The following is a 22,920-nucleotide window of genomic DNA, read 5'->3' on the forward strand; positions in this document are numbered from 1 at the left end:
ACACCGTGCACTCTGTTGGTGTAGTTAGTGGTATAGTTTTATGGTGGAGAGACGCTCTTCGGGGCTAGGAAAAATAGTTGCAATGTGCTCCTAATCAGACAAAAAACCTAACAAAACAGAACAGAATAGAGTTTTGACTGGCTAAACGGAGGATTGGTGGACTCAAAAGCAAAACCCAAGCAAGAATAGGGAACATATGAACATACAAAACAGCTAATTGTGACAAAGGGGAGATTTCTTGCTAGGGGATAGTGAACAACAGGGGTTGGGCGTGGTCAAAGGGAGAAGAGACAGAAATTAGTCCAGGCAGAGTTTATAATGTCAACGAGATTTTCACGAGTGAAAAAGGAACTAGTCAGAATGGTTACTGGGGATCCACGCTTATCCAGGCAAAGGACCAGACTCCCGCTGGTCATGAATATGAGGAAGCAAGAGCTATCAGACGGTTGGCAGGTGAAAAATGATGGCGGTTTGTAGAATGTTGCTGAGGAAGCTGACAGATGAGTATCTGATCTAGGTAAGGTGAGTGACAACCAGTTTCCTATGAAGATGGGTGAGTATGTGGTCTGGAACTGCACACAAGACCGGCAAGGCATATGTTAGAGATGAGGACTATGTTGTTAGTATACAGAGCAGACTTTAATGCTGGCCTGTTTACCACACTGAGTAAGATGATGATCTGGCAAGGTCTGTATGGCAGCGCTGGTCTCTTTGTACTGCGGCTGATTAGGCTGATGAATCCCAGGTGGTTTAGCCAGGGAGTGGAAAGACTCCAACATCTGCCGCACACCTCCAACACTCAAAGGAATCAAAACATTCACCGACCAGTGGCAGACTATAACAAATAGAACATTACAAAAAGTGTCACATAAAAACAATTCCACATGAGGTCAGGTTTAAAATACTCATATATGTTGGTCAAAATCAATATATACTTTATATGTACTGAGTTTCTGAGGATGATGATGCTGAGAAGAAACATGTTAACTTCCACAGCCTGGTGGGAATGTGCAGACTTGTATCTATGTAGAGCCTTCTTTATGATGTTGGCTATCATCATAAAAACAATAGACAATTCTCTAGGCAAATAAAAGGGTGTGCAGTTAACTGTGAGAGAATACAGGTTTAGTGAGCAGCTGTGTGACAGGGTTTTGATTTCATACACCAGTTTTGGCTGATGTAGAAACCATCATTGCATCCCACTGCTCAAGAGAGCCACTGGTAGAGCAGTAAAAAGTTGTGTTCACATGCAGCCTGCTTTCTGTTAGTCAAATGGATTTGAGAGAGGAGAGGATGGAAAATGGTAAATGGACTCTTTCTTATATAGCGGTTTTCTGCTCTATCTGTGCTTTACACAACTTACCTTATTCACCCATTCACACGAGCACTTTTTTATGCTGTTTCTAAGTGCAGAGATCAGTAGGCTCATCCTGCCTGCCAGAAAGTGAATGTTGGAGAGGATCAGGCTATGCGGTTTCCCTAACGTCTTAACCGAACTAATGCTCCCCCTCTCTTGCCCCTCTTCTGTGAGCTTTGTTTTGATCATGGGAAGATCAGTGATAAATTAGGCAGAAGTGCCCAGAAAAAACTGTCCCGTTAATGGACACATTCAGAATTGGTTCATTCCAGGGACCCAGAAACACACAACAAACAGGGAAAGCAACACCACCATAGGACTGCACCATCTTGGTCATAGTGCTCTGTAGAAACTGAAGCAATTTTGGAGTCAGCCTGGAGTTAGAGGAATTGCATTTTTTTAAAAAAAATTTTTAATTTTTTAACCACTAAGATCGCCACTTTTTTTCTGATGTGAGCAGAAATTGTAACAGAAGATGAATTTCATGTATTGACATGTCTTTATATTTTCTTAAAATCTGGAACTATTCTTTTAATATTACTGTAAATGACATTTCAGTATTATATTTACATATTGATAGATGTCACAGCATGAAATAGTGCTGTCTTCACTCCAGGCCTCAAGAGAATTATATGCATTTTCCCCGTCTAGCGATGCATCTCTGTAGATCGTTCACAAGCTGAGCTCCCTTCACTGGAATAACTCCTGGTTTGGCTTTGGTGACTTTCACTGCCTCAGTTGATGTGATTTACTCCAGGCCTCCAGCTGATGATCTCTGCATTATTTGTCAACACAGCCAAGCATTACTTATTAATGAGTTCTTCATACTTTATTAAACTTACTGTCATAACACCTCATCAGGGACCAGGCAGGGAGTCCGCTCATCCTCCTCCCGCTGGTGAAAAATAACTCTGTCAAGCTGAAACCTGAAGTTGTTTATTTCTCATATTTACTGCATTTTGTTCCCGGGATGTGACATGCCACTGATCACAGAGCCCAGAGGAAGTTAGATCAAACTTTAAAGGATGGAGCAGCTTGCCAAAAGCAAAACTTGATGATGTGTGCTGGCCATCTTAGAGGAGACTGTGTAACTTAACAGGTGTGCTTTCATCAGTCATCTGGGCAGGCAGGACATCAGCTCTGGCTCGCTCGTTCATCACCACATGTCTTCGGTGTTGGCGTCCATTTACAGAGCTTCACAGCTGATGATTTTAGCAATCTAAGGTTATCACCTGCTCAACAGCAAGTGTCATTATGCCAAACTGGCCTAGTGCCAACCAACAGGACCACATTCACCATTGTCATCTACCCTGAACAGCTTGCTTTATTTTAGGACAGACCTCTGCTTCGGTATCCCATGAAGGCCCGCTGTCATCTTTATGGATGCCACTCGTTCACAAACACCGCATCCATGTTTGCCATGGCGTTTGTTAAGGAGTTCTCTAGAGGAGGCTTAGTGCCAGGGCCAAATTATGTGAATCCCTCCCTTAAAGATCCAAAAATGGCTGAATGCCAGCTCAGTAGTGTCAGTCTGTGTTTCTGTAACACACTTACTCCTCTGTTTAATCCACTTCAAAACACCACCGGTTATCCTCAGAAGTCTGTGTCTGTCATTTCTTGAATCGTGTTTATCTGCAGTGTTGTAATACAAACACCTGGACAGAGCAGATGTGATCCAGTTTCCCTGAATACTTTTACAAAGACAAAAAGGAGATAATCTCATCTTTACCTAAATCTGGCACAATGTTGCACCATCTCAGACTGAATGATCAAAGAAAAGAAAAACAAGTTAATTGGCACTCCCCTGAGACTCTGAGCTGGAGGATAGAAGCAGCCTGTCTGCAAACAGTAAAAATATTCTCTTTGAAATTATGCAGCAAAAAAGTTTGTACAGTATGTCATTCAGACAGGCTGTTTAAAGTTGAAACCAGACAGGACTCTAAAATATTTTGTTGTTGTCCGAAGTTTCTACTGAACTGGCACATTACAGAGCTAAAAGTTTCACTCATCAAACCCGGGCTCTGTCTTGTTAGCCTAAAACAAATCTGCAGTAAAGAAATCTTCCATAAATTCCATTCAAAAAGTATTCAGAATTCTTTACTTTCTGTACATTCAATTTAAATTTTAGTTCGTCAGTTTTTTACTGTTTTTCAAAATGTTCTAATCATGTGGTGCCGGCTGCATATCTTCATTATGCTCAGTATCTCAGTGTTTGTACAAAGTCTGTGGTAGGACAGTGGAGTGGCAGTTGTCATAAAGTTGGTGGAGACTGTGTGTTTGTGTTCCATGTTATGTTTACTTAGTTTCACCTCACCCTGTGGTCGGGAATAGTCTTTGCAAAAAATTTGAAAATATTTTCAAAGGTACTAGAGTTAGGGACTACGTCAATTTGGCTACTAAAAAAGGACCTAGAAATGACCATTTGGTTAATTTTAGGAAAACAACATAATTCACATTGAAATCTGTCCCTGTACAAAGCTACTCTGCATGTTTAAAATGAACACAGTTTCAGCTTTGCTTCACTTTGACACCAAAGGACAGCATGTGTCCAGCTGAGACATGGCTTTGACAAAACTCTTTTATTTGAATAACAGATTAATAACGTGAGAGCAGTTTTTACAAATTAAAAATCAGAAGCTCAAAATTAATTTATTTGTAAGTTTCAATCCTTAAATCAATCATTTATAGAATCCACTCTGGCAGCAGCCAGACGTGGATCATGCCGGATCCGTTAAAGCCAACTGAGCCCATAAGCTGAGCCAGACTTTGTTCAGGGGGCGGGGCATGGCAATCACAAACTAAAGTTTGGCCACTTCACACTAGGGGTGGTTGGATTGATCCAAATATCTATATAATTGACTTGTAATGTAAATATAATATTATAAACTATTTGGCCTATAGCCACTAGATAGATACATAAACATCAGTTTTCCTCCATTTCAATTACCGTAATGGTTTCAGCCATGCCTCCCTTTCTGAGGATTTTATCTGATTCTGGCACAGCACAAGGTCCAAGGCACTCTCAGGTCCGTTGTCCATAATAGTAGGTGCCACATTATCTTGTGACAAAAGCACAAGTCTGACAAAGCTCAGTAAAGACAGCTAAATGTCTTTAGTTCAGTTGTAATCTAAGTATAGTCAGGGGCGTAATTTCCAGGGGGATTAGGGGGGTTATGACCCCCCCAATAATTGACAACTCCTCTCTATAGGCTTTTCATAGGCACAAATCGACATAATTGCATTATCAAACATAAGGTGCTTCATGTCCCTACTAGACCCCAAAAAAATCAATAGCACAATTCTTAGTAAGCCACATTTACCTAATTTTACTAAATATTTCCAGATGTCAGGTCATTACTAAGAAAAGTTTTAGATCTTGATTTAATTTCTGATTCTATAAAGATATTTAGGTTTTTCTAGTTTTAATACTTTAAAGATGTTTAGGCTTAGCAGTTTAGCAATTAAGTGCACTACAGTGAAGGCTACATTACTCTTTGTGGAGCATTATCTTAGCATGCTACAAAATCAAATTCAGCAGCAATCCCAACAGATCAGCTAAAGTCAATGACAGTCGTCAGCTGATGTGGACTATCTTTCTGCATGCAGAGACATGCTGCCAAATATTCCCGACTGCAAATGGAATAATAATCCTATTTTAACAAAAGTTCACCTAAAAGAAGTGACACACATTCTGATAAATGTGTCAAACCTTATCGTTATCAAGGCATACATTTTAGAAACGTAATTGTCTACTTGTTTAAAATCAGCCAATTGCAGCACACTGCATTTAGTCATCAGTCCTGGTCAGACTGTGTGCCTCTAACAAAATAGTGGTGTGTGCAGAGTCTATATCATTTGTCATTTTATTTCTGTACCTCAATGTACCAATGTCTTAGTTTCGATTAGAAATGGGTAGAAATGAGCATGTATTCAAATTTAGCTGAGTTTTCTGGAGTTCATGCCACAGTTTGATAGAAACCTGCCTTCCTTGTAGTCATCCATTGATCTCACCATCCATAACAAGGTTTAATTCATTGATTTCAATTGCCTGCCTTTCAAGTTTTAAGAAGGGTAGTTAAGAGCTGTTTTGTGGGATCAGATGTACAGACAGTTAAAATTACAATTAAAATTATAAATGACAATTGGACAACAAACAACTAATAAGTACTAAACATTAATGAGAAGTAAAATACAATGATATTCTGATGTCTAAGCGCCTTATTGAACCACAGGGCAGGAAAAGTAAAGAAAATACTTGAAGCTGCCACTCATTTATCCTCTGTGTGAGCAAAACAGGCAAACACAATCTGGCTTCTTAATCCTAATGAGCCTAAATGGGTCTAAATGTCATGGAACAATAACAGTGGCGGGAGCCTGGCAGACCCCTGTCATAGTAGTAATAGTTGACTGGCACATGCAGGCTGCCATGGGAGCTGGGCAATTATGTGTGCAGACAAACTCCCTTATCTCTAATGAACACTTGCAGTAGTCTTAAAAGCTTTCACATCTGTCCTAGCAAAGAGGGTGGTTGGGTGGAGAGGGTGGGTAGAGGAGTTCTAGATGTCTTTCACCATCATGCAGTCTCCTCTGAACTGCTTCAGTAATCTGTCTTTTGAGAGAAAGTGGGGAGTTGATCATTACTCTTGAGGGTTATTTAAAGGTTGAACAGAAAGTTTGGGCACCAAGCCCTAATCTTGGTGTCTAGTCTCTTAAGGTTCCCTTTTCATTCCTAGCGCATTCTATTCATACATCAGCCTGCTGATCGAGCAGTTTCTCCTGCTCCATGTACCAAAAAAATGTTTAAATTAACTTCAGCAAGCAATTAATTCTCATCCTTGTAGTGCTATATAGCCATGGGCCATGTGCAATAACTGCACACAGCTTAAAAGGAAACATGCATTCCTTTACCCAAGCACATGAATAGAGTCAGTAGAAGTGCCTTGAGGCGACTTTTGTTGTGATTTGGCGCTATATAAATAAAATTGAATTGAATTGAATTGAATTGAAGTCATCCCACCATTAATATATGTTTTAGTTTCAACATCTCAAATTTGTTAAGGGATTTATGATATTAAGCTCAGTAATACATGTGGTTATAGAAATTTTACAAAATTTTCCAGTATTGAGTATGCAGCATCATGTGGACAAACACAGGGAATAAAAGAAATCACTCCATGTTGCAAGCTCAAATATGGTGCCACATAAGTGTTGGACATGGGCAGAGTTGACCAAGGAAGTGGTTGGCCAACAATGCCTCACTGGTGGACATCTGTGTTGATTTATATAATTGGTTGATTTAAATATTTTCTACTCTTTGCCTATTCTATTTAGAATGTCTAAAATAGAACCTGACTAATTTATTGGTGGGAGGATATTATCAGCTAATATTAGCTATTTTAATCTGTTTTTTATCAGCATTGATAACAGCCAGTGAATAAAACTTAAAAATTGTCTGAAAGAGAAAAAACACATTAATGGTAAATGGCCTGTATTGTAGTCCCTAAGGACCCCAAAGCGCTTTACACTACATTCAGTCATCCACCCATTCACACACACATTCACACACTGGTTATGGCAAGCTACATTGTAGCCACAGCCACCCTGGGGCGCACAGACAGACACATCACCTTGTTTAGGTCAGATTTTTAAATCACATATTGTAAAAGGTCTTAAATTTCACTGATTGGGCTCCAGTCTGTAGTATGTTTTTATCTGTGTCTTTTAGGACAATCAAGACACACAGTTTGCCTTGGTTGCCATTAACAGTGACTGAAGCTGGGCAAGATGAGAGGCCAGCACCTTTTTTCTTTGTAGTTTGTGAATGTACATTGTGGATAAACCACAGGTCTTTGATGGTAAACTGATGGGAGAGCAAGGTGCAAGGCAAACGAGAAGTCCCTGACTGCAGTGTGCAATTCAGGGAGAGGTTCAACGTAGTTTGGCTCAAATGTTTGACTCCGCCCATCTGCTGCTACATTCAACTGGATGGGGAAGACTGCATGAGGGCAGTTGAACAGCTGCAAATGCCTGATGGCCTGAGGGACTTTGTAGAACTGAAGAAAATATTTATGTTCTGTTTTAGTTCCCAGTTTGATTCCGAGACATGCTGAAGTTATTAAAGTGAGGCAATTGTGAGTTTTTCTGTATTTTTAAAAAAATGAATAAAGCCATATTCGAATGCTCATTGTTCAGATGCACAAGCATCACTTCGGTCTCTGATCTCCTTACTGTAACTGATATAATGTAATGTATAAAAGAAATTCAGCATGTGCACATAAATACACATGTCATGGCCAACCAGGGTAATTTTGTGTTATACTTAAAGAAAATATAGGCAGCATGGAAAAAACTATGGATTGTAAAAATGTCAACTACCGTATTTTCCGCACTATAAGGCGCACTTAAAATCCTTTAATTTGATAAAAAAAAGTGTGCCTTATCATCCGGTGCGCCTTATGTATCAATACTGACCTTATGTATGCTTACTGACCTCGAACCAATTTTATGTGGTACATGGCATTCAAAACTCTGTCAAAAAAATGTTTTGGTACAACTTTGGTAAGCTACGAAGCCGCACCGCTTGATGGATTGTCGGAGCATTACGGCTACCATAGTCAGCAGCCTCGCGGAGTAATCTGGATCCGCTTCAGGTCCCAAAGTCAAACGAGCAGTGTGGCATCACTGAGAATCTGTCTAAATTCTTTCATCTTTAATAAAATAATCAGTGTTGCTGCTTTACCAGGTTTAACAATTAAGTTTAACATCCAGGCATGAAAACAGAATTTATTAAATTTAACGGAGTTAGAAGTTAGCAGGAAGTTAGCTCTCTAGTTTCCACCTAAACATGATATACCATGTTCTGACTGAGAGATTTCTGAAAAAATTAAAATGTACAGCCCTGCTATCACGTCTGACATAAATGAAGACAGAAAACTAAACAGCAGTGACGTTTGTAGGGTTACTCAAGTTGGACAGCTGGTATATAATAATGTGCTACGAGATCGCTAGCGACACAGCTATGTTAGCATAACATAAACGCAGTGAAGCTGGAAGATGAATGCTAACTTTTTTCCACTCGATAAAAGTTAATGGGAGGGTTTCCGATGGTTAGGGACAAATGCAATCGCATGGCAGGATGCTGTAAATGGACCAAACTTCAGTCAGGAGAACAACTGAGATAATCCATCCACAATATGAGGTTAGTCATTAATATACTGCAACAACATATAAATAGAGCAGCTGCGAGAGAATTCAACATAAATGAATCAATGGTACGGAAGTGGAGGAAGCAAGAAGAATGATTTGAGTAAAGTTTGACTTATCTAACTGTTTTGTTTCGCTTAATGCGCCTTATAATCTGGCACGCTTTATGTATGAAAACAGACCCGTTCATCGATAGTGCGGCCTATGGTCCAAAGAATACGGTAACTAATAAACTGCTTCTTTACTTTTAACATTTGCCCATGTTTAGCACCGCCTCGAACTGCATACTGCAGCTTTTACTACTAGTATTAGCCAGAAAACGTACCAAAGTGACTTAGAATTGTCACAGAGATCCTTTTGCTAACTACCTTGGCTAACGTGTGAAAAAGTTGTGAATAAATGCTTTAGTAAATTAAGCAGGAAAACATTTGCGATGGCACAAAGGGGATGGCAACTCCATCTCCGGTCTAATAAAACAGACACGTTGAGCAGGTTGCCTGTGAGTCAGTTGCTTGGTAGATTCGAGAACTATTGATCCCAAACAATGTGTGTCTTAATCTTGTCATCCACCAGATCCTGACTTTGCTTGTGCTTACACACTTGTATGTATGCACTCACTGACTGTCAAATGTCAGGCTCAATCGGCAAATAAGACACTTGAGCACTCAAGAATCCTCAAGAAAGAAAAGAGAAACACATTAACCTCGCTCCTAGTTGAATGGTTTTGTCTATGTGCTTTACAAATTACATCAGATAAGATAATGAGCATGGATTAGTATGAAAGCCTGACATAGCAAAATGAAAGGCTGAGACAGAGGGGATGAGTAGGTGATCATTACAGGAAATTCTCAGAGCAGACCTATCTCTGGCACACACGCTGATGATTACTGCGCTATCATAAGACCAGCCAGCACAGGAGCCAGCAAGGAAAACGAGAGCCAGTGGTATTAACTCTGTATAAAAGCAATGCAGAGGGCTACACACCCTGTGGAAATGATCACTGGAAGCGGAGGAATAAAGCAGAATAAGGCCAGCGCTATCACATGTCTCCATCCGCCACCGCCACCAGTCACGAGAGACCAACGGACCGTCTGAGGAAATGTTACTGTGGTGTCTGCGATAGCAAGCGCTTACATTTTTCATTGAAGCTACACAAGGCAGTCTTGAATGTTAGCAGCAACTCATCAGTAAGAGGTCACGTCATGTACTGTGATGTAAGTAAAATGCACTGCAAATGCTCACGTTTACAAAGCAAGCTGCACAACAAAATGTTCAAAAGGACAATAAAGGTCAAAGGTCAGAAGTTTGTCAGCTGTGCTTCTACACTCAGTCACAGCTCTTTCAGACCACAGCTTTTCCTTAATGTAGCTGGAGAACCTTTATATAAGGAGTCAGAAATTAAAAACAGCCATATCCACTATGCTTATCCACTATGGTTTTATGCACTATTTTTCAGTGTTGCGCTGGCAAAGTATAACAGACAAAAGTCTTGTCAGCAGTTCAGATTTTTTTCTTGAAAATCAATTTAAACCGGTCTACACAAACATAAAACATCGGCTTGTTGTATCTTCAGTATTTCTCAAAGTAGAAATCCTGGTACAGTGTGAGATCTCTCGTGTTAGTACAAACACAGCTTTAATCTCAATTTCAGATTATAGAGATATCTTACAATAACTTATAACAATGAAAAACTACCAATTTCTTAAAGAATCTCTGTATCTCTGTACTTTGGAACAATTATGCTACACATTTTATAAGAATTTAGCTTAGCGTAGCTAAATTCTTAGTTTAGCTTTTAGTTTAGCATATTACCATGCTAACATTTACTAAGTGCTGCCAAACAGAAGGTACAGCTGAGGTTGACAGGAATGTCATTGCAGTTCCTGGTTGTTGGACAGAGCAAAATGGAAAATCAGAGGATGAACACAATTCATTCAGCTGTCCCTGAAACAGTGAAAAGGATAAGCATTTGCCCTCTGGAATCCTGACAGCTTTCATTATTAGTATTTCAAGCTTTTAGTGTTTTCTGGTTTCAGACTGTTAAACCTAGCAGTAGTCAAGTCTTTTCACACAAAAAAAAGACAGACAAAGGCATGTAAGGTTACTTGTGCATCTTTCAAACAGAAGGGGTTGATCTTGAATATGTTGCATTCCAAATGTGTCTAAATTTCTGACTTTTGTTTTTTTTTTTTTTTTTTTTTTTCGCCTGTCCCATTTGGTTCTTTAGCCGTCAGAATTGTTGTCTGAAGACCAACAAGGATACCCAATGGATTTATTTTGCCAAATGGATCATCATGGCATTGCCGTATTGGTCCATTTGATCGACCTTTGTTTTTATTATTTATTTTATTTTCAGTTGTTACAGACGGGACAGACATGAGTGAGGGATAGGAAAGGGAGAAAGAAAGAGGAAGGAAAAGAAAAACAGAAGGGGAGAGGGACAGTGAGAAAGGGGGGAAGAAAAAATATCTCCGGGATCACCTGTTGAGAGAAAAAGAATAGAAAACAAGCAAAAAAAACAAAACAATGCAACATACTATACACAACACCATCGCATTAATCTAGCTAAGTGTAAACAGCAGTAAATACTAAATATTGAATGTTGTTGTGCAGCACGCAGGACAGACAGCGCACAATGTGCTTTGAAGTAGCAGCCAAGAAAGGTGTGATTTAAGTCTACGAATAGTGAACACCCATGTGCACACCTGTGTGGATCGGCGCGCTTGCATTCAAATGGTTTCCCCATGTAATGGTCTGCTAGAGGATGTAGAGAGCCATAGCCCTGTCCCCCAGGGCATGAAGCAGGCATGGAGGAGATCCGAATTTCTGACATTTTAACCATATGCTTGAGAAAAAGACATCAATATACAGTTGTGGTCAGACGTTTTACATTCACTCATCAGCTGCATAAATGTCATGGTGATTTTGGGCCTTAATGGTGTCTTTTAGCTGACCTTTTTCCAGGGTGGACTAATTGTACAGCATACCTGCACTCGATTAAATTCATTTTGGATTTTCTTTAATACACACAAATTATATATACAACAAAAAGAACACTTCTTTGACTGAATATTTTTAACTTTTTTGACAGCCGGCTTAGTCTTTAAAGTCTACTCAGTAGATCTGTTCCATAAATTAAGTTGTACAGCCGAAGTTGGTTTATCCCTTTTAGGCCAGTCTCTGATCACTGGTGCCATGCAACTGATGGAAACAGCTCGTAAAAATCTAACAAACAATTCTCTTTAAGCAATGTAAGCAATGCTTTTTTAAAATGTGTCAATGAAGTAGCCTCTGATGGAACTAGTAATTCTACTGTTATCTGCAAATATTTGGAATTAATACAAAGCAACCTCTATATTACAAAACAATGTATATTGAGTTCTATATACTGCAGCTGTTGGATTGTGATCTCTTAAGGGATCCGTAAACTCGGGCATCTTTTTCATCAAGTGCCACGGAAGAGCAAATCAGTCCCAAACCTCATCCTTTTCAGTCTTTATGGAAGCTGCCAAGTAATTGGCTGTCTCCAGTTATGAGTTTTCTACGTATATTCTTGAAGGCTGACTATCTTTTACTAGAAGCACTTTAAAAGGCCTTCCCATAGAACTGGGTCATGCCCCCTGTTCAACTGGCCCTGGCAGTACAAGCAGCAGGATATGTGGCCCCTTGATGAAGCATCAAGTGATGATGGCGAGCTTGACTGGCCTTTGTTTGAAGCTTGTCATATTTACAGCTGACCTTGAGAAGAGATCCTCCCAGTAATTTATAGCAAATAACGTTCTGAGTCCCATTTCAAACATTCACTGTCACTTTTTACACAACCGTCACCTTGTCTTAAAAGACAATCACCTCTCCTGACAACACAGTCTTATAAAATATTATACTAGCCAGCTTGCAAACCTTTCCAATTATATGAAGATAGAATCAATGCTTTTAAAAGCAGATAGTTTTTATCAATACAAATGGTTGTCTGTCTTTCTGTGTTAGCCTTGCAATAGACCAGCAACCTGTCAAGGGTGTACCCCACCTCTTGTTCCATGACAGATGGGATAGTCTGAGCCTAAGTTAAAGTCCAGTGACTTTGGTGGAGTCACAAACAGAAGTAAGCTCACTTTTAGTGCTGCACATATTGGCCATGTGACAGAAATGACGTATCACATACACATTAGGTCCTTAAATGAAAGAAGTCTCTGTAATGACCCCACATATTTGTTCAAAATTTGAACTGAGGTCATTGTATTTTGTCTGCTACCAATTAGGATTTCTTTTTTGACTGCTCCTCCTGTCACTCTTCTTATTTTCACTTTCTCACGATTTGAACTCATGAGGACAGTTCCCTTATAAAGATTGGCTATTTTATAATTAATATTGTGACTAAAAAGACCCCAGACCCAGCAAACATGCCCAAGCAGGTAGCTCTGGGTGACTTGTGAGAGTGTGTAGTCACGTAAGGGGGTGTCAGAGGGCAAAACTGCCCTCTGTGGACACACCAATTTGGGTGGGCTAAGTGTGGGGTTTCCCTACCCACATAACTCTGCAGTTCATTAATCCATAATAATTCAAGCATGTAGTCCCTGAATTGTTTCAGACAGACTTCTATGATTTGTTTTGTTTACAGACAAAAGATCCTGGTCGTATCAAGACCCATGTGGTGACCAGTGTTGGGAAGATTACTTTTAAAATGTATTCCATTACAGAATACAGAATACATGCCCCAAAATGTATTCTGTAACGTATTCCGTTACGTTACTCAATGGTGGTAACGTATTCTGAATACTTTGGATTACTTAATATATTATCAAGCTGTTTACAACTACATGAATGTACTATTGCTGTGTGATTTATTACTGTTACTGAAGGTCCGCGGCTCCGAACCGTAGTAAAGGGACCTCTGACTAATACGGTGGGTTCTGTGTCTTGCTCGTAGCTGAAAACTAGCTTTACTTTGTTGTCTGGGTCAACTTTGCTAGCAGAGACAGAGAGAGGCGTTGAAAGGCTGCTCCAACATAATTTATTGTTTTTGGAGGAAAACACGAACACGGTGTACAGTCGAGTCTTAATAGCTTACTTACAACTGGGCTCGTCAGGCACTCTTCTTGGCTGCAGTGGTTATTATTATATTTACATGCTTCCAGCTCCCGTTTCTGCTCGATGACAGCTCGTACTTTTCCTCTTTCTCCCTCCCTCGCTCACAGACACATAACGAGTATGGCAGTCCATTCTCCCTGCAGCACGGACTACACTGCCTATGATGCTACATTCTTTAGAGCTATACCGGTAGCATTCTGCCTATTAGCTTAGCACAACAACAACAACAGGCGCTCTCTCACCCAGGAAATACCATTGACTGTAGAATACGCAGAGAGAGAGCGTCACCCTGTAACCATGGCAACCGTAACGCTGCCACCTGGAACAACAGAACGTAGCTGTCAAACAAAACCCAAACAGTCCTGACCCCCCACAATATGAAACAGGAAAGTACCGCCGTGTAATCCATTTATTTCAACAAAGTAACTGTATTCTAAATACCACCTTTTTAAACGGTAACTGTAACGGAATACAGTTACTCATATTTTGTATTTTAAATACGTAACGGCGGTACGTGTATTCCATTACTCCCCAACACTGGTGGTGACCCTTTGTGAATAAAGATTCTTTTTTCTTTTAGAGCAGCATTCTGGTCGACATTCCTTACCAATTGCTGGTGGTATTGTACAGTGGGGCACATGTAGGCCTTGGTCAGTAGCCGAGGAAATGTTTTACACATCTGTGCTCGCAACATGGGGTGCAAGTAGGGAAGCTAAAGAGTGGGCATGTTGTGTAAAATCACACACTGTGCAGTGTGGATTTACCCACAGTTCCCCTGAATGGGCTTCAAGGGAGCATGTTTCCTGGGAAAGTAATAATCAGCAATCAAGTTAATCATATTTATTAAGTAAGCGAGTCTATCCAAAATCTGTTATACATACCCTGTAATATATGTGCAGTAAGCATTTTTACACTAATAGGTTATTATTGCATTTGCATACAAATGTAATGTGATTACAATAGTATGTTACTTTGGAAGGCCTTATATCCCCCAAAATGTAAAAATGTATTTAATTAAGTGATACTGCTTTTCCCCGTTTCCATCCTGCTTTTCAGTCCACCTAAATTATTGTAAACAACACAAGCAATCCTACTGACAGTAAATAAAAGTGTAAGCCACTGCACAGCTCTGGCTTTGATGAAAACTGGCAAGTCTTGCACAATAATAATTGCAATCAGTCACACAAGGACATCTGTTTCCCAAGGCTGTATCAGCACATACAAAGTAACTTGATGCAAGAGGGCTAATAGTGGACTCACGTGGTTACACTGCAGTTTTTCACCCGATCAGCCTGCCTATATTTCCCTTTCAGCAGCTGTCTTGCTGTCTTGCCAGCTTGTGTTATAAATTAATGCATTAGCAGTTTTGGTTTGGCTTCTCTAGCCTGATAAACACAAGCTAAAGAAGAGCAAGATCTCCACAGCTGTGGAGGTGGGATAGGAGCAAGTGGACACGAAAGCTATTTGTCTTTGTTAATTATTTGACATCATTTGACATCCAAACTAATTAACAACCATAAGCAGAAGAGCAGCAGGAGTGTAGCAGGGGACATTGTGAACAGGTTAACACAGGGGATTGTTTTAGGCAACTTTAATGAACTGACTATCTAATTCACTTTCAAGTACTCAGGGTACAGAATTTTCTTACTTAAAATCATGTTTCTAATATTAAAAAGGCTAAATACTTTGCTAGAAATGAAAGAGATTGACTAATGAGGTTGTTATTATTGTTTTAAACTTACACATGTGGACACCACATACAAATGCTTATTTAGGACCAAAACCATGCTGTTTTCCAAAACCACAGCACCCAGGTGTGGTGCCTAGAGTTCACCAAAATGATAGCCAAACAGAAGTGCACAAAAAACCTCACACATGGGACACACTTTTGTTACATACTCCAGAACTACCAATCACTGTGCAGAGTCATATTGTAGGTGTTTGAATAAGTATATTATTCATATCAGGTAGATTTAACCTCTTAACTTCCATAAGGTTGCTAGTCGACCACTTAGGAGTAGGCTTAGAGTTAGTTTTGCCTGAGTATAATCCGCCAAGTATTAGATACATCAGTTGAATTCTTCAGGGTATTAAAAAATACTAGGGGGACCAGACATAACAAAGGAAACTCAGAGTATGTAGAAATGTTTTTTGTGTTTCATTTTACCAGGTAACACTAATGTAGCACACCAGCTCATGTCCATTTAGTGTGAAGCAAATTACACTTTTCTAACCCACATTCTCAGGATAGTTTCTCTGATACTTGATGTTATTGCGTGCAATAAAGTTTTCCATTTCACCAGTGGGAGCCTTTTATCATTATGCAAGAGCCTCATCAGCCCTATAGGTTCCGTTGAATGATACTTTATGCATTAAAATACTATTGTAAAGCTGGGAAATGTGTTTGTCAAATTAATCTTGCTAATGTTTGTTATCATAATAGCAGGGATGCATTTCTTATTATTATTTTATGCTTTAAAAGTAAGCAAGCATTGAGAGTGAGGAGTGGTGCTTGCAGATACTTTCCAATAGTGCAGTGACAAAACTATTCAATGTTCCCATTTTCTCACGATGTACAACTTTATATCTTTTAACCGCTGTGTCTTTCATGCATGGTGCTGTATAATCAGTGACAATGAAACGTTGTACTTTTATTCAGAGCATCAGAGCATTCAGATTTGAGTTTTTAGACTCTCTTCTATGGCAAAGGTTTGGGTCTTTCATAGTTCTGCATAGTATTTCTATCTGCTTTGATAATACTATCTTCTTAAATAATTAGGGATGCTCTGATCCAACTTTTTTCCAATCTGATATGTCTAATGCTATTTGGCTTTGGACTGGTCCCTCTTCCCCTCTGTTTTTCTTTCTTTCTTTCTTTCTTTCTTTCTTTCTTTCTTTCTTTCTTTCTTTCTTTCTTTCTTTCTTTCTTTCTTTCCTACCTATCCCCCAGTCATGTCTGTCACATCTGTAACAACTGAAAATAAAGTAAAATAAATAAATAATAATAACAAAGGTCAATCAAATGGACCAATAAGGCCGTGATTATCCACTTGGTAAAGTAAATCCGTTGGGCATCTTTCTTGGCCTTCAGACAATAATTCTGATGGCTAAAGAACCAAACGGGTCAGGCAAAAGAAAAGAAAAAAAAAGGACAGCTGGGATGCATAAAGATCCAAAATCTTCTAAAAGGCACCAACAGTACCAATGCTGTGAGTGGAATAAGCCATGACTATACCAAGCAGACAGCTTTAGGCTACAGTGGCTTATATTAGAAGATACAAGCCACTTTATCTTATTAAGATACAAGATAGATGCTAACTAAAGCAGCCCTGCTCACTATGGGTAGAGGATGCCTATTTATAAGATACTGTAAATAGTTTAATTTCTGTTGTAAAGCCTATTATTTAAACATGGGACTCTATGCAGACTGACTCCATTTTAAAGCTAGCCTCAAGTGGCCATTAGAGGAACTGCAGTTTTTGGGATTGGCATGTTGTATTTATTTTTGCCAGCTTAACATAAGCACTCATTTGGAATGCAGATGAAATATTTTCGCCTTTCAGGTCTTTTTGAGTCTTCTAGCAATCAAATGCAAAGCTGTTAACTGTATTTGCTATTTGGTGTCTTTTTAATCATAGTTCTTTGTGAGAACAGCTGCATTTTGAAAATAAAGCTGATGAAAACTGAATTGAACATTACATTTGCTACCCATCAAACAACATACTTAAAGACTCTGTGCTGACAGGAACTGCAGAGAAAGATGATGCTTTTTTGTCATACTGTCATTACGAGTGACCTTTTTTCATGCAGTTTCAAACGGCAATTGAAACCTGCTCTATGCACCCTTTTTTTGTCAAAGCAACCACATTCCCAGATCTCATCAGTGGGTGAAAGAAATGCCTATGCTATATTTTAATGAAGTAAAAGTATCCAACAAGTTAAAGTGCACCAGTTTTAATCAAAGTTCAGCTTGGGAAGTTTAAGATGGAGAGAGACAAAGAGAGTTGGGAAAGAGACAGATGGGCCAGAGAGAAAGCTAGATATCAACATAGCATCAGAGTGTGAAAAATACGTTATCTCCTTTTGACTCACATTTAATTCCGGCCACAGGGAATCCTGCTCCCTCCCAGCTCTGTTCTGTTTCATCCATGTACAACATGGATGAAACAACAACAACAATTAGAGAGTAGGTGTAAGATGCCGCAGATTCACCAGCAGAACAATCTGCTGCACACAGAGCTGTCTCATTTAAATAATTAAAATGAATCTACTCTTGTTCATATTTGGATAAATTAAATTAATATTTGTCCCACAAGGCTTGGCAAACACAATCTTTTCACCACGATTTGTAAGTATGGTCATGATTGTCAGAGTCTGAGTCAGGGTCTACAGCTTCTGCAATCTGCACACTGCGGCAGTGACGCAGAAGGGCTTCACTGCTATATGTGTGACATAGTAATATGTGATTTACTGAACTTCCTCTCCATACAGTTATTCTTTTGCATGTTTCTTTTTTCTTTTCTTTTTTTGGAGCCCCCGACCTCCTGGGTTAGCCTTCAGCGTTATAATCGGAACAGATCCTGGCAACCGTGTCCTGCTCTACCTCCTGGCCCCGTTTTAGGCAAGGAGAACCACTACACATTGTATGGTTGCTATGTCATATGTTACGCTATGTGCTAACAAATCAGTTTTGCTGTACTAAGTAACCCTGCATGGGATAACATATCTAATTTTAAGCAGAAAACAGAGAGAAGTTGACTGTGGATTATTTTTTGTGCCAGTACCGGTATCCGGTGCCATCATGGCACCGGATACCGGTACCCATCCCTAGTTGGGAGTTTGCCTTGTAATCGGAAGGTTGCCAGTTCGAGCCCCGGCTTGGACAGTCTTGGTTGTTGTGTCCTTAGGCAAGACACTTCACCCGTTGCCTACTGGTGGTGGTCAGAGGGCCTGGGGGCGCCAGTGTCCGGCAGCCTCGCCTCTGTCAGTGCGCCCCAGGGTGGCTGTGGTTACAACGTAGCTTGCCAATGTGAGTGTGAATGGGTGGATGACTGGATGTGTAAAGCGCTTTGGGGTCCTTAGGGACTAGTAAAGCGCTATACAAATACAAGCCATTTACCATTAAGTAAAATATGAAGTATGAAGTCTTTTCTGTAAAAAAGCATTTTTATTTTTTATATAAATAAATGTTGATGTTGTGCGACGGGATTGTGTGCTTCAATTTTACTTATAATGTGCCAAATCATTACAACAGACAACTCAAGGCAATGCCGTCCAGAGTAAGGATCTTGTTAGACAGTGTTTCTAAGATTTTTCCACCCCGTTACAATAACCTCAGTTTTATCTGAACTTAGAAGCAGAACATTAAAGCTCATGTATCTAAGACATCCCGGCAGTTTAACCAATAAAAGTGGGTATCATCTGCATAGCAGTGAAAATGTATGCTATGCCTTCTAAAGCATGTATAATGTAAACAGAACTGGTCTTAGCACAGAAGCCCGTGGAGCTTCATAATTAACCTCAGTGTGAGTGAAGAGGACTCTCCATTTAATAATAAAATGTTATGGCCAACGGTATCAAATGCTGCACTTAGCAGGAAAGATTTCAACTTTTCAATATGAATGAAGGCTGAAAATTGATTAGATTAATGTCTGATGATCTTTTCTCTGCTTCTTCAAGTTTGTAACACTGAACATATTAAAGGATGATTTAAGGTTCACAGGAACAGTTTAATTAGACACACTTTTACAATTTTTCTTTATACTCTTTCTTTCTTCCATCACTGACATGTTCAATATGATAACTATATCAGAGGAGAAAATAAACCCTGTGTAGTTTAAAAACTTTAATTTAATCAATCTGAAATGTTGCTGAAGTCTGATGGACGTGTCTTTTAATCTTGTCAACAAAATCTGCCATTTATCATCTTGTAAAATGTTCTGCTTCTGTTGCACATCTCCACGACACTCTCTGCTTCACCTGTCCTGTGCAGCAGGTCCAACCGCTGCCTGCCTCATTAAACCGGTGTGTTTAAATCTCTTTACCTCTTTTGTGAACTTCACACAAAGTTTGTGGTAACAAAATCAAACTGATGAAGATCTCCTTTGAAAGATCCACACTCACAAGACAAAATAAAAACAGACTGCTCAAAGCAAAAGCAGAGCCCTCACAGTTGGTAGTACAAAACACAGTGACAACGTGCGTATTACATACGCTTACTCCAAAAGCATAAATATGAAAAAAAAATGAGATCACCAAGAATATCCTAAAAATTGCATTGAGGGGGGTGTTACAGTGAAAAAACAAAAAGCAGCCAAATTTTCATCTGAAAATGTTGAATTTTAGTAAAAACAATGCTCTGTAGTTTGATACTGTCGTTACAGACAGATTGGATGTTTAAAGCCTTTGGACGCGCATTTGAAATGCAGTAATTCTCCTTATCAGCTGGAAACATTAAAGCCGTAAAATGACTTTTTCGAACGGATAAAAACTATTGAACAAACAGCAATGTCGAGCCTGTTCCAAAATTTGAATGTACATATGTTGAAGGTGTTGGTCTTGTTGAATTATTAAACATATTTTTCTTTCGAGCCACAAAAACAACAACTTTTAATTTTCTTCTGCTTGAGTATCGGCCTGGGGTATCTCTACTTATCATTGCTGAGTCAGTTGTCTGTTTGTGCTTCTTTTTTCAAGGAGCAGTCGATTATTGGTAAAGGTAACTTTATGTGTTTAGTTACTTACTTAAGTGGAAGTACTGTGGAAAGTTTTACCTTACATACATAGATCTGACAGTACAGGATTTGAGGTAACTGTTTACAAGATGTTGTATCCTATCCAAAAGTTCTTTGCAATTTTACATTGATAAACATTATCCTTAACATATTTGACCCGCACTAAGTACTATGGCCATCACACACCGTCATTTATAATTGTTTAAATAACTCGTGTCTTAACTCATTCCATCACACAGAAAATTTAAAAAAGCCACATGGTTCACTTTTTACATCACAAAATGTTAGAAATATAAGCTGTTCATAACAACATGAAAGGTTGGGAGTTTAAAATGCAAACCAATGGAAGCAGAAGTAGAAGACTATAATGTCACAGAGCACACGGTGTCTATTATTGTGTAGACATTTTTAAATAAGAGCTTAATAAAGACGCTTAATTTCTTAAGAAATATGCAGGTGGAGTGGTCTTTATAAAAAGTAGAAGTTACATCTGTGGCTAAACCATTGTACCCAAAAACTTAAAAAATCTATAGTTTGTGAGGCTATGTAAGTAAAGCTTGCTCTTCTCGCCCGTGTGTAACAAACCATCTGTTGGGGGTTGTGGATTTGACACCTTAGCATTGTGAAAGTGGGAAAATATGCTTCTGGCTGTGCATAAGATTTCTGCTTGCAACTTAGAATCTCAGTTCTAAATGAAATTCAGATGTTTTTTTAAGTATGGCTAATGTATTATTTGACTTCTAAGGCACACACACACACACACACACACACACACACACACACACACACAAAGAACAACAACAAAGAGAAGAAGAAGAGGGTGTAGTTTACTACGCATCATAAAAAACTTCCAACTGTATCTTTCTGTTCTGACTTTAGAGTCCTTGTTCGTTTACTGAGCCGTACTTTGGGAGTCATACTGTTGTGATACTTGGGAGAAAAGGGTAAGGTTTGATAGACTAAAACCGTTACACACAATACTTCAAAAATCTAAAGAGTGTGTGAGGCTGTTAGCTGTGTTGTCCAGCAATAAACCTATCTACAATGTGTTAGTAAAAGAGTGACTTGTACTTCTGTCCCATTAAGCAATGGTTTAACAAATTTCACTGCAATCTATAAAAGGAATCTGAGTTTAAATAGAACATAGTAGTGTTGGATTAAGTGTAGGAAACACTAGTATACAGTGTCTATGGAACAAATCTCCTTCAACATTCGCAATGACCCAAGTGGATGACTACAGCCATTTCTCTCAGTTGATTGTGTTTAGGGAAAAAGCAGCTAAATACACTGAGATTGCTCCACACTGTTAGTGAGTTAACTCTGGATGTCTGTGGGTTTTGTTAACTTGGAGTGAAAAAAAGCAGAAAAACACTAAAAGATGCCGACAGTGAAAGTCTGGTTTATTTCATGAATACAATGAAACATTTTACAGTTTACAGAGCAAAGCAACATATATGATAAATAGATACACATAACACGAACAGAGAGAAGTAAAACTCACCGTCTTACCAGATGTTATATTCTGTAAACTTAAAATAAACCACTGAAGTTAGAGTTTAGTGTTTTTAAGTCATCTATTAAAAACATGAGTCAACATTACTGAAGTCACACTTTAACGATGCTTCATATCACAGTCTTTATGATGAAAAACATGTTCTCTCGTTAGCACATGTCTGCGCTGTCACTTGTCATGAAAATGTCCAGAGTTAGGGTTCAAGCTTCCTCTTCAATTACCATTGATCATTATTAGGGCCCACAATAGATTTGTCACGTCATCCCCATAAACAACATGTTTTTATAGAAATCATTGTGACACAAATATTTAGATTCTTGTTTCACAATGTGCATAAACTCAAAATCTTTAGAGTTTGAGTTTATGCATATATTTGTAAAGTATTGCAAAGAATACATTTATACCATTGTATGAGCTACACTTGTAAAAAAAACTGATTAGAGATGCGTTTGAGAAAAGCTTCTGCCGTGACCTTCCTTCTGTGAGCGCCCGCACACACACACACACACACACACACACACACACACACACATACACACACACACACAGAGAGAGAGAGAGAGGGAGATCATTAATACAAAGGATTGGAGCCCGATTTGGATTTTCACTTGTTGTTGGATTTAATATGAACAGTCACATAAAAGGCAAAAATTTTTTGCCTTTGCTTCAATTAAGATGTTTCTTTAAATCTACAACACCTTCCTTTTCAAAAGGTTTACTGACATAGTAAAGAAGTAGCTAGGGAACTCAGTAAGTATGAGCAACAGTAGCTGAAGGACACTTTCTCCAATAAATAGGATTTCATCATCTGCAGTCACATTTTAAACAGGGTTTGAATAATCAGCGCTGACATACAGACATTTATGCGCTGGGTATAACAGACATGCTTACCGTGTGAAAGGACCGCGGATGTCTTGGAGCAGAGAAACACGCATTTTCTCTATTGCATAAACGAATCCCGACTGTCAGAAACGCACTGTGCGGGTAGCAAAGTCGGCTCCAACGCACCTGCAGGCATCCGTTTG

At 39.1% G+C, this 22,920-nt stretch overlaps 1 protein-coding gene across 4 annotated transcripts in view; it reads left to right on the plus strand.

Annotated features, from left to right (window-relative positions):
• LOC146502724 (heparan sulfate glucosamine 3-O-sulfotransferase 5) overlaps window positions 1–22,920 on the plus strand; it is a 117,586-nt gene that overhangs the window by 23,580 nt on the left and 71,086 nt on the right. The window lies entirely within an intron of this gene.

The sequence above is a fragment of the Neolamprologus multifasciatus genome, chromosome 15, assembly GCF_963576455.1.
Source record: "Neolamprologus multifasciatus chromosome 15, fNeoMul1.2, whole genome shotgun sequence".
Lineage (NCBI taxonomy): Eukaryota > Metazoa > Chordata > Actinopteri > Cichliformes > Cichlidae > Neolamprologus > Neolamprologus multifasciatus.